Raw genomic sequence first — 6620 nt, 5'->3', positions numbered from 1 at the left:
CTGTCATTTTTTTCAATTTTTGGCCGCTTTTGAAAATCCTTCACAATTTTCACACAATGCCCTCACGGTGCGTGATTTTACACATTTTTCATTCAGGCCGCCCCTCTGGCCCCTTGTAGCAAGTTTTGGGACAATCCCCCACCCTTCCCATTTTTTACTTTTTCGACACTACCGGCCCTGTCATTTTTTTCAATTTTTGCCCGCTTTGGAAAATCCTTGACAATTTTCACACAATGCCTTCATGGTGCTTGATTTTACACATTTTTCATTCAGGCCGCCCCTCTGGCCCCTTGTAGCAAGTTTTGGGACAATCCCCCACCCTTCCCATTTTTGACTTTTTCTTTGACTTTTTATACTAACCCTAACCCTGGCCCCTTGTAGCAAGTTTTGGGACAATCCCCCACCCTTCCCATTTTTGACTTTTTCGACACTACCGGCCCTGTCATTTTTTTCCATTTTTGGCCGCTTTGGAAAATCCTTCACAATTTTCACACAATGCCCTCACGGTGCTTGATTTTACACATTTTTCATTCAGGCCGCCCCTCTGGCCCCTTGTAGCAAGTTTTGGGACAATCCCCCACCCTTCCCATTTTTGACTTTTTCGACACTACCGGCCCTGTCATTTTTTTCCATTTTTGGCCGCTTTGGAAAATCCTTCACAATTTTCACACAATGCCCTCACGGTGCTTGATTTTACACATTTTTCATTCAGGCCGCCCCTCTGGCCCCTTGTAGCAAGTTTTGGGACAATCCCCCACCCTTCCCATTTTTGACTTTTTCGACACTACCGGTCCTGTCATTTTTTTCAATTTTTGGCCGCTTTGGAAAATCCTTGACAATTTTCACACAATGCCCTCACGGTGCTTGATTTTACACATTTTTCATTCAGGCCGCCCCTCTGGCCCCTTGTAGCAAGTTTTGGGACAATCCCCCACCCTTCCCATTTTTGACTTTTTCGACACTACCGGCCCTGTCATTTTTTTCAATTTTTGGCCGCTTTGGAAAATCCTTCACAATTTTCACACAATGCCCTCACGGTGCTTGATTTTACACATTTTTCATTCAGGCCGCCCCTCTGGCCCCTTGTAGCAAGTTTTGGGACAATCCCCCACCCTTCCCATTTTTGACTTTTTCGACACTACCGGCCCTGTCATTTTTTTCAATTTTTGCCCCCTATGGAAAATCCTTCACAATTTTCACACAATGTCTTCACGGTGCTTGATTTTACACATTTTTCATTCAGGCCGCCCCTCTGGCCCCTTGTAGCAAGTTTTGGGACAATCCCCCACCCTTCCCATTTTTGACTTTTTCGACACTACCGGCCCTGTCATTTTTTTCAATTTTTGCCCGCTTAGGAAAATCCTTCACAATTTTCACACAATGCCCTCACGGTGCTTGATTTTACACATTTTTCATTCAGGCCGCCCCTCTGGCCCCTTGTAGCAAGTTTTGGGACAATCCCCCACCCTTCCCATTTTTGACTTTTTCTTTGACTTTTTATACTAACCCTAACCCTGGCCCCTTGTAGCAAGTTTTGGGACAATCCCCCACCCTTCCCATTTTTGACTTTTTCGACACTACCGGCCCTGTCATTTTTTTCAATTTTTGCCCGCTTAGGAAAATCCTTCACAATTTTCACACAATGCCCTCACGGTGCTTGATTTTACACATTTTTCATTCAGGCCGCCCCTCTGGCCCCTTGTAGCAAGTTTTGGGACAATCCCCCACCCTTCCCATTTTTGACTTTTTCGACACTACCGGCCCTGTCATTTTTTTCAATTTTTGGCCGCTTTGGAAAATCCTTCACAATTTTCACAGAATGCCCTCACGGTGCGTGATTTTACACATTTTTCATTCAGGCCGCCCCTCTGGCCCCTTGTAGCAAGTTTTGGGACAATCCCCCACCCTTCCCATTTTTGACTTTTTCGACACTACCGGCCCTGTCATTTTTTTCAATTTTTGGCCGCTTTGGAAAATCCTTCACAATTTTCACAGAATGCCCTCACGGTGCGTGATTTTACACATTTTTCATTCAGGCCGCCCCTCTGGCCCCTTGTAGCAAGTTTTGGGACAATCCCCCACCCTTCCCATTTTTTACTTTTTCGACACTACCGGCCCTGTCATTTTTTTCAATTTTTGGCCGCTTTGGAAAATCCTTGACAATTTTCACACAATGCCTTCACGGTGCTTGATTTTACACATTTTTCATTCAGGCCGCCCCTCTGGCCCCTTGTAGCAAGTTTTGGGACAATCCCCCACCCTTCCCATTTTTGACTTTTTCGACACTACCGGCCCTGTCATTTTTTTCAATTTTTGGCTGCTTTGGAAAATCCTTCACAATTTTCACACAATGCCCTCACGGTGCGTGATTTTACACATTTTTCATTCAGGCCGCCCCTCTGGCCCCTTGTAGCAAGTTTTGGGACAATCCCCCACCCTTCCCATTTTTGACTTTTTCGACACTACCGGCCCTGTAATTTTTTTCAATTTTTGGCCGCTTTGGAAAATCCTTGACAATTTTCACAGAATGCCCTCACGGTGCGTGATTTTACACATTTTTCATTCAGGCCGCCCCTCTGGCCCCTTGTAGCAAGTTTTGGGACAATCCCCCACCCTTCCCATTTTTGACTTTTTCGACACTACCGGTCCTGTCATTTTTTTCAATTTTTGCCCGCTTTGGAAAATCCTTGACAATTTTCACACAATGCCTTCATGGTGCTTGATTTTACACATTTTTCATTCAGGCCGCCCCTCTGGCCCCTTGTAGCAAGTTTTGGGACAATCCCCCACCCTTCCCATTTTTGACTTTTTCGACACTACCGGCCCTGTAATTTTTTTCAATTTTTGCCCGCTTTGGAAAATCCTTCACAATTTTCACACAATGCCCTCACGGTGCTTGATTTTACACATTTTTCATTCAGGCCGCCCCTCTGGCCCCTTGTAGCAAGTTTTGGGACAATCCCCCACCCTTCCCATTTTTGACTTTTTCGACACTACCGGCCCTGTCATTTTTTTCAATTTCTGGCCGCTTTGGAAAATTCTTCACAATTTTCACACAATGCCCTCACGGTGCGTGATTTTACACATTTTTCATTCAGGCCGCCCCTCTGGCCCCTTGTAGCAAGTTTTGGGACAATCCCCCACCCTTCCCATTTTTGACTTTTTCGACACTACCGGCCCTGTCATTTTTTTCCATTTTTGGCCGCTTTGGAAAATTCTTCACAATTTTCACACAATGCCCTCACGGTGCGTGATTTTACACATTTTTCATTCAGGCCGCCCCTCTGGCCCCTTGTAGCAAGTTTTGGGACAATCCCCCACCCTTCCCATTTTTTACTTTTTCGACACTACCGGCCCTGTCATTTTTTTCAATTTTTGCCCGCTTTGGAAAATCCTTGACAATTTTCACACAATGCCTTCACGGTGCTTGATTTTACACATTTTTCATTCAGGCCGCCCCTCTGGCCCCTTGTAGCAAGTTTTGGGACAATCCCCCACCCTTCCCATTTTTTACTTTTTCGACACTACCGGTCCTGTCATTTTTTTCAATTTTTGGCCGCTTTGGAAAATCCTTGACAATTTTCACACAATGCCCTCACGGTGCTTGATTTTACACATTTTTCATTCAGGCCGCCCCTCTGGCCCCTTGTAGCAAGTTTTGGGACAATCCCCCACCCTTCCCATTTTTTACTTTTTCGACACTACCGGCCCTGTCATTTTTTTCAATTTTTGCCCGCTTAGGAAAATCCTTCACAATTTTCACACAATGCCCTCACGGTGCTTGATTTTACACATTTTTCATTCAGGCCGCCCCTCTGGCCCCTTGTAGCAAGTTTTGGGACAATCCCCCACCCTTCCCATTTTTGACTTTTTCGACACTACCGGCCCTGTCATTTTTTTCAATTTTTGCCCGCTTAGGAAAATCCTTCACAATTTTCACACAATGCCCTCACGGTGCTTGATTTTACACATTTTTCATTCAGGCCGCCCCTCTGGCCCCTTGTAGCAAGTTTTGGGACAATCCCCCACCCTTCCCATTTTTGACTTTTTCGACACTACCGGCCCTGTCATTTTTTTCAATTTTTGGCCGCTTTTGAAAATCCTTCACAATTTTCACACAATGCCCTCACGGTGCGTGATTTTACACATTTTTCATTCAGGCCGCCCCTCTGGCCCCTTGTAGCAAGTTTTGGGACAATCCCCCACCCTTCCCATTTTTTACTTTTTCGACACTACCGGCCCTGTCATTTTTTTCAATTTTTGCCCGCTTTGGAAAATCCTTGACAATTTTCACACAATGCCTTCATGGTGCTTGATTTTACACATTTTTCATTCAGGCCGCCCCTCTGGCCCCTTGTAGCAAGTTTTGGGACAATCCCCCACCCTTCCCATTTTTGACTTTTTCTTTGACTTTTTATACTAACCCTAACCCTGGCCCCTTGTAGCAAGTTTTGGGACAATCCCCCACCCTTCCCATTTTTGACTTTTTCGACACTACCGGCCCTGTCATTTTTTTCCATTTTTGGCCGCTTTGGAAAATCCTTCACAATTTTCACACAATGCCCTCACGGTGCTTGATTTTACACATTTTTCATTCAGGCCGCCCCTCTGGCCCCTTGTAGCAAGTTTTGGGACAATCCCCCACCCTTCCCATTTTTGACTTTTTCGACACTACCGGCCCTGTCATTTTTTTCCATTTTTGGCCGCTTTGGAAAATCCTTCACAATTTTCACACAATGCCCTCACGGTGCTTGATTTTACACATTTTTCATTCAGGCCGCCCCTCTGGCCCCTTGTAGCAAGTTTTGGGACAATCCCCCACCCTTCCCATTTTTGACTTTTTCGACACTACCGGTCCTGTCATTTTTTTCAATTTTTGGCCGCTTTGGAAAATCCTTGACAATTTTCACACAATGCCCTCACGGTGCTTGATTTTACACATTTTTCATTCAGGCCGCCCCTCTGGCCCCTTGTAGCAAGTTTTGGGACAATCCCCCACCCTTCCCATTTTTGACTTTTTCGACACTACCGGCCCTGTCATTTTTTTCAATTTTTGGCCGCTTTGGAAAATCCTTCACAATTTTCACACAATGCCCTCACGGTGCTTGATTTTACACATTTTTCATTCAGGCCGCCCCTCTGGCCCCTTGTAGCAAGTTTTGGGACAATCCCCCACCCTTCCCATTTTTGACTTTTTCGACACTACCGGCCCTGTCATTTTTTTCAATTTTTGCCCCCTATGGAAAATCCTTCACAATTTTCACACAATGTCTTCACGGTGCTTGATTTTACACATTTTTCATTCAGGCCGCCCCTCTGGCCCCTTGTAGCAAGTTTTGGGACAATCCCCCACCCTTCCCATTTTTGACTTTTTCGACACTACCGGCCCTGTCATTTTTTTCAATTTTTGCCCGCTTAGGAAAATCCTTCACAATTTTCACACAATGCCCTCACGGTGCTTGATTTTACACATTTTTCATTCAGGCCGCCCCTCTGGCCCCTTGTAGCAAGTTTTGGGACAATCCCCCACCCTTCCCATTTTTGACTTTTTCTTTGACTTTTTATACTAACCCTAACCCTGGCCCCTTGTAGCAAGTTTTGGGACAATCCCCCACCCTTCCCATTTTTGACTTTTTCGACACTACCGGCCCTGTCATTTTTTTCAATTTTTGCCCGCTTAGGAAAATCCTTCACAATTTTCACACAATGCCCTCACGGTGCTTGATTTTACACATTTTTCATTCAGGCCGCCCCTCTGGCCCCTTGTAGCAAGTTTTGGGACAATCCCCCACCCTTCCCATTTTTGACTTTTTCGACACTACCGGCCCTGTCATTTTTTTCAATTTTTGGCCGCTTTGGAAAATCCTTCACAATTTTCACAGAATGCCCTCACGGTGCGTGATTTTACACATTTTTCATTCAGGCCGCCCCTCTGGCCCCTTGTAGCAAGTTTTGGGACAATCCCCCACCCTTCCCATTTTTGACTTTTTCGACACTACCGGCCCTGTCATTTTTTTCAATTTTTGGCCGCTTTGGAAAATCCTTCACAATTTTCACAGAATGCCCTCACGGTGCGTGATTTTACACATTTTTCATTCAGGCCGCCCCTCTGGCCCCTTGTAGCAAGTTTTGGGACAATCCCCCACCCTTCCCATTTTTTACTTTTTCGACACTACCGGCCCTGTCATTTTTTTCAATTTTTGGCCGCTTTGGAAAATCCTTGACAATTTTCACACAATGCCTTCACGGTGCTTGATTTTACACATTTTTCATTCAGGCCGCCCCTCTGGCCCCTTGTAGCAAGTTTTGGGACAATCCCCCACCCTTCCCATTTTTGACTTTTTCGACACTACCGGCCCTGTCATTTTTTTCAATTTTTGGCTGCTTTGGAAAATCCTTCACAATTTTCACACAATGCCCTCACGGTGCGTGATTTTACACATTTTTCATTCAGGCCGCCCCTCTGGCCCCTTGTAGCAAGTTTTGGGACAATCCCCCACCCTTCCCATTTTTGACTTTTTCGACACTACCGGCCCTGTAATTTTTTTCAATTTTTGGCCGCTTTGGAAAATCCTTGACAATTTTCACAGAATGCCCTCACGGTGCGTGATTTTACACAT

The sequence above is a fragment of the Scomber japonicus genome, chromosome 16 (assembly GCF_027409825.1).
Source record: "Scomber japonicus isolate fScoJap1 chromosome 16, fScoJap1.pri, whole genome shotgun sequence".
NCBI lineage: Eukaryota > Metazoa > Chordata > Actinopteri > Scombriformes > Scombridae > Scomber > Scomber japonicus.
This window is presented reverse-complemented; position numbering follows the sequence as displayed.